A 6848-nucleotide genomic window follows, 5' to 3' on the forward strand; every position below is an offset into this window, starting at 1 on the left:
ACTTCCTTAACTGCTCTTTGCTTATTTGCTTTTCATCTATAGCGAAGGTGGCAGATCTATTAATGCTGGCAACACACACTTTCCTCACACACCTGCTTTTATTGCTCAGCTTTGACCTAAAGCAACTACCTCTTGACTTTTTGCTGAAATCTGCCAACAAGGATCCCAGTTGTGTTTTACATTAATATCCATCAACTGAGAGTTAACTAAGATCACCCACTTAATTTAAAAAGAAATACTAGGAAATATCTGAGCCCTTTTTTGTTGTTGTTGTTGCTGCTATTCTTTAAGGCAAGCTGAAAGAGAATTTCTGTTCTCCAAGCTACATAAAGACTCTTGTTCTGATCCTATCCATTCACTGGAACTCCATGTGTGCTGGGAAGAATGGAAGGGCAGAGCAGAGGTGGGTTATATGCTGGCATAAGCAGACTTAACTGCTAGATTCCTTTAGTGGTAAATTGATTATCTTTGGTTTGTGTGTCCCTGGGGCTGTGCCACCTTCCATTCTGTCCCTTTGAAAAACTATGTTGAGTGAGAGGCAAAGTAAGCATCTCCATTCCAGAAAATATGTATTACATACATGTGTTGTTGCTTCATATAATAAGAGTGGGTTTTGTTAGAAATTTGTTTTACTTTCCAGAATTTTCTGTTGCAAAAATGGTCAAATGCTTTGGTTGGAGTTCCCTATGCAAATCCACAGTGTGCTACTGTCAACCTCTTACTTTCAGAGTGAAGAATGTTGGTCTGGAAAGAGTGGTTGCTTTTTTAGTTAGCGGGAAACATATGCTGCAGATGTTTCAAAGTTCTGGTTTTTAATATACCTGTGATATCTACTATGTCAAGCTGTTAGTTTTGCCTCATTCTCCCTTTAATGGGATAGGTTTTATGTATCCTATATATTGCCATTATAGATTCCTAGGAGCTGAAGTAAAGTGACATAGCTGATCCAGGAGTTTGTGATTTTTAGTGCCGTGGATATTTTTTTAAAACAAAAACTTTTTCTTAAGGTTGCAGTACTTTTTTTTTTTTTTCATTTAAGCTTTATTTCAAAGTGACTGCATAAAATTTATGACCTTTATGACCTGTTTCTCCAGTTGTGTAACCAGGTTATATAGGCCTTGTCCTAGAGGAACGAAGAAGTAGTAGTTAAGTTCTTTTTCTATTTTGTTTTGAGGTGCAGTTTTTGTTAGTTTTGCTTTGTTGTTTTTTTGGTTTGGTTTTGTTTCTTTCTTTGTTGGTTTTTTTTTTTTTTTTAAGGTTAGAGTGTTCTTTTTGGTACTGTTTACTTCTTACTTGCAAATGTGGAGTTCTCAGAAGCTGTCATTCTGGAGTGTCACACTTCAGGATTGCCAAGAATATTTGTGCTAACTGCCCAGATGTCTCTAAAATGAGTGTAATGAGCACACACACACATTTTTCTTGAAGAGGTGGAAAAAGCAAGGTGTGCATAAGATGCAGAACAGAAGGATGCCCTAGTTGTGTAGGATTATGAATGGCATAGCTGTTGGCATGCTTCCAAATCCAAAGTGGAAAATTTCTTACCTACCAGGCAGTCCCTATTATTTTTGAGTGCCCTCATGTTGAAGTTAGTGTGGTTGTTGTTGAGATCCCAATAAAGAATGACGTACACAGATGTGCACAGACACCACAGTCATCAGTTCATCACCGGCTCACAGCACTGAGAATAGAAATTCAGACCTTCGCCTCTGCAAACACAGCTGCTCGTCTGGCCTGGGCTTTGTAGCCAGCAGAGGGTACTGATAAACACTCTCATAGGGCTGCTTTACATGTTTTTTATAACCAAGGGAGGCCACTGATTTTTACTGCATTCTGAAAAGGGTCCATGTAATGTCACTCACCCCTATACAGTTTCATCTGCCGTTCATAAGCGACAAACTTACAGTTATCTTGCTTTTGCTATAAAATTTGGACTTGCATGAAGTTTTAATCACCTAAAGATGTCCCAAGACTTCATAGTGGTATTAACTCCCTGTAGTGCAATTATGAGACGTTAAATTCATTGCACATCAAGACAATTACAGAAACCCATCCACCATCTCAGGAGTGCAAGGAGAGCAAGCATTATTGTTTGCTGGTGACTACAGGGAATAGGCATAGTTATTGCTCAAGACCCACAAAACGGCTTCAGAACCAGGAGTCATCATTATCTTTTTTAACATATATATATATATACACAGATCCACAACTTTTTCTGGGATTTCTGTTTGCAGAGGGAAAGCCATAAAAAAGGCAACAACACTTGCACAAAACTCTAGAAAGTGTAAGTGGCAAAAATAAAGAACATTTGTACAGTTAAGTACAGATATTTGCTAGTTTTTTTAACAGGCAGAACACACCACCTCTAATGTTTTTGAATTGTCTTGTTCCTCACTACATTGCCTCCACTAAACCATTGCTCTTTTAGGAATATGACATTAGTGTAAATTAAAAATTATCTCCCTGTAGAAGGAAAGAAACTACAGCCTACAATAACTGGAAGGCAGAAGAAGTCAGAGAAAGTATAGGAATATATTTAAGCTTAAGAGATAAACCTTAATCTTACCTCCCCTGAAATACATAGCAAGACACAGAATAAGGGGGCAGAAAATTCTGCCATGCAGATATGCTCATAGATGTATAAAAATTGTCTTCTGTGGCAGATAGTGAGATGACCATTAATGGTTTCATTTTCTAGTCCTCCAGTTACCTGTCACATGTTCACAACTTTCTCTATGAACAATGCATGCTTAGCAATAATTTTTAAGTTAAAAGAGTAAGAGAGAAGGCCTCTATTGCTAGGGTAATAACTCTGGAAATTGAGCACTGGAATTTGTTGGGTAAGGTGCATTTTTTGTTTATTTAGTTTTGGTTTGGTTTTGTTGGCTTTGAGGTTTTTTTTGAAATTCAGTACTTGCAAGGCCATAGGAGCAACTATGAACCTGTACCGTAATAAATTAACTTAAGGGCTGAAAACTACAGGGATAGGACAAAGCTGGTAATTAGGCCTTTGGTTTTTGTCTGTTTGCTTGTTTGTTTGAATGGGTATGAAATTATATCCTGTATGTTTATAGAAGGGAAAAAGAAAGGAAGATTGATATCAATGTCCCCTACAAGATCCTTTCAATAATTTTGCTTAAGCCCTATGAGCTTCTCTTTGAGCTCTTTACTGCTGCTGAGTTACCAAGGCTGAGTTCTATGGGCAGGTGTTATCTGTGATTTCTGGTCCATTGCAGTGGATCTCTGCTTCCTCAGCCTGCCAAGACTGGGCTGGTCTCCTTTAACCACAGAGTGTAAGAAAGAGATGAGCATTTGCTTATTTGTTTGATTGTTTATTTACACCCTTCAAGAATGATTTATTTGTAAACCCTGTAAAGGGTTTCACAGGAATTTTGAAAGTGTTAGGGGTAAATTACCTCTCTCAAGATTTGTCACTAGAACTCTCCCTGATGTTCAGCCCTAAGGAATCATGCAAAGACAGAGAAGGTACAAAGGGGTGGACTTTATAAGGATGGAATACAAAATGAAGTGTGTGATTAGTGCTGTCCTGGAAACCAGAGGAGCTAAATCTGGCATTCTTCCATTAATTTTCAGTGTGACCTTGAGTAAAATAATTTATATATTTAGTGACAGCAGGGCCAGAGGAAAACATAATCTCTCCCTAAAGAGAGGTGTGAAAATAAATTCCTGAAGGTAAGAATTTCTCCCAAGCAGTGGCAGTGGCAGAACTATGCATAGATAAGCAGAGAGTGATATGTTTATCCTCTGTTTCTATGTATCTAGTCTAGCACTTTAGACTAGGACTAGACTAGCACTGGGAGTTACACTAGTGGATTAAGTAGATATTACTGCCCTAAATAAACACCTAAAAACCTAAGCATAACTGACAGTAGAAGTGACTTAGCATTCCTGCTTAACACTTAACTGGTCTTTGGCTGAAAATATTAATATAGTGTCTTTACCTTTATTATTTTTAAATGTTATGATCATTATTCCAAAAATCTGAATTTTTTACTCTCCTGGTGGTTCCCTTTTTTTTTTTTTTTTTCCTTAATTCAGGTTGTAGCATTACTTTAAACAGTACTTTTATTTTAATATCAGTGTGCTTTGATCTTGTAAAAAGGAGTTTCAGATGAGCACAGAGGTCAATAAATGCATTCCTAGACATCTGAGTTCTCTTGGACACCTGCTGGGTGAAGTTTTCCTTCATCCCTTGCTGCAAAGTGATGCTAAGCAGAATTATCTACTCAGCCTGAGAGAAACTGCTCAGAGCAGATTCTGATCTAAATTAGATGCATTCCTTTGAATAAAGTTTTCTTAATATGTCCTGCAATCCATTTTTCAAATGCCAAAACATTACATTTCACAGCAGGCTTTAATAAAAGGTATTTTGCTACATACACATTTCCTGTGGCAAATGCATTTTTTTTTCCATGAAATTTGCTCTATTAAAAATTTTGATTTATTTGGTAGAGTAAAATTCTGTATGAAAAAATCAGGCTTTACTGCCACACTGTAGACCTAAATTCTGTGTGCATTGAACTTAAAATCACATATCTGTGTTTTACAACAGGGATGTTTTTGGAAAGGGGAGGTTTGCTGTAGAAGTCACATGTTAACTATGAAATAAAATTTTGTAGCTCAGAGTTAATGCCAGTTATGAGGAAAATCATTGGGCTCCCTTCCTGTCTTCTATGGGCAATGTACATTAATTACCTGGATAGCAAAAATAGTTTTACTGTAAGTTTGCTGTAGAAAACACTGTACTTTGTTTTTTGAATAGTTCAATTTATTTGGGTTTTGGATTTTTGCTGTTTGGGTTTTTTTTAAACATACTTATGTAATCTTGCAGGCAAGTAGCTGAAGGCAGTGTTTTTCTTTCCCCACTAGTTAGAATAGTTAACATATAAAATCAGAAAAAATCTTAGATACAGTAGGCAGAAAAGGGTACTTGGAGCAGATTTCTGCTTTTATACAGTACTATAACTTAAAATATTGCAGCTAATGTGAATACAGTTATATATCACATAATTCTTTTCTAGAGAAGACTTTCTATTTGTGAAAGACCAAAAAGGACTCAGTTTAGAAAGAGAACTAAGAAGAAAATACTGCTATTTAACTGAAGACTGTATCTTTGTATTTACAGACAGCATTAACTGCTGCTTCTAGAAGCTCATGCTTTCCCTCCTCTCTGAGCACTAGAGAGAGGCATTGTAGGATTAGGATTTCTGTGATGGAATTTCTTTAAACAGGTGACTGTGTGTGCTAAAAGTGCACTGACTCACGCAATGTGAAAAACTGCTACTGATCATTAATAGATTAATCTCTGTGAGGATGGACAGATGCATGGATGGGAATGCAAATATAGTTTTGAAACCACTTTTAAATGTTTTAACTGTTTAGTAGCTGTCTCTGAGGCACTTAACTATTCCTTCCTCTAATGCTAGAAATGCCTGTGTAGGAAAACTGCAGAAAAGTATAAACAAGCTGATCTAAAAGTTTCATAGAGACACAAGGTCTGTTGTTCCAAGAAACAGGACTTTGCTTGTAAAATATCTACTTAAAGTATATTTGGTACAAGATAATGAATTCCATCAGTCTTATTACTGTGCTTCTATGAGGGTTTAAGTTCCATCACACCTTTTTTAAAGGCAATGAAACCTGTGAAGATGCACTTCAGTCCCAAGATTGAGACAATCTGGCTAGTCAGTGACATTAGCAATAAAACCCAGTTCCTTCCTTAAATTAACAGTAAACACTTTCTTTTTTCTCAAACAGAAGTTAAGGAAGCTTTACAGTCATTTTTTTTTTTTCATAACTTGACTGGACTACAAAGGAGACTATTAAGAGGGATAATAAATCGCTATAATTGGTCTGGGTATACTAATCTCTTCAAAATCCATCGGAAAAGGAGAGAAGACCTTTTCTCAGCCACAGTGTTTCCCAGCAAGTTCTGTTTTTATTTCTCTGCTAAAACAACAGACTGTTACTGACTTAAATGTCAGATGACACTACATCTGAAAAAAAAAAAAAAAAAAAGGCGGGGGGGAGGGGGGGGGGAAGAGAAGCCAGCACCACCCAGCAAGGCAGTGCTCGAGTTCACATTCAGACTTCCTCACAATAGCTGGTTAGAACAGAAACCTGAAGTAGCAGTAATCTTACCTTGAGTACACAAGATCCAAGGAGAGAAGATCACTGGCTCAAAACAGTGAAGGACTGAGAAAGTGCTCTGATCTGCTGCTGGTAGCATGCACTTGGCTTTTATGTGCAGGTGGGAGGAGCTGCTCCCTACGGTAGGTGGGCAGTGAAGATAGCAGGCAGACAGCCTTCAGAAGGCATCGTAGAGGTTTTTGCTCTTTGGGGACAGAGAGAGGGAGGAAAAGCAAGCTGGATGGCATATACATGAAAAATTGTGTTGGATTTATTTGCTGGAGGTTTTTTTGTTTTGTTTTGTTTTTGTTTTTTTTGTTTATTTTTCTGTAAATCTGTAGTTAACTGAAGACTTTCTACTGTATTTATTTTTCTAAATCTGAATCTCTGAATTATTACAGTTGCAGTTACAATACTACTAGGTCTCACTTCATCCGTTGGAAGGATTTTTGTGGCAGTGAGATACTAATGCAAAGTCTTTATCAGAAAGGTCAGTGTTTCCTTTTCTGAAAAGGGATAGTTCTGAAGAATGAGCCCCTTGATCTTTGATGTTGTCTATTTTCTCAAGGATTGAACTTCCTTTATATTCCAAACATCTGCTAGATCTCAGCTCCAGAACCTTCCTAACTTTCTGTTTTGCTGAGCTGCACAGCTTTTTCTTGAGGCAGCTGTAACATGTTCTATTTACACACTGACTTTCT

At 37.2% G+C, this 6848-nt stretch overlaps 1 protein-coding gene across 1 annotated transcript in view; it reads right to left on the reverse strand.

The window, feature by feature from the left end:
* Positions 1-6245, reverse strand: part of COL8A1 (collagen type VIII alpha 1 chain) — an 88859-nt gene extending 82614 nt beyond the window's left edge. Inside the window, exon 1 of the mRNA XM_084224121.1 lies at positions 6160-6245. The gene's annotated coding sequence lies outside the window, so the exon portion shown is untranslated. The remainder of the gene's footprint in view (positions 1-6159) is intronic.
* Positions 6246-6848: the final 603 nt, after the last annotated feature.

This window comes from Fringilla coelebs (genome assembly GCF_963513975.1).
Source record: "Fringilla coelebs genome assembly, chromosome: 2".
In the NCBI taxonomy this organism is placed as follows: domain Eukaryota; kingdom Metazoa; phylum Chordata; class Aves; order Passeriformes; family Fringillidae; genus Fringilla; species Fringilla coelebs.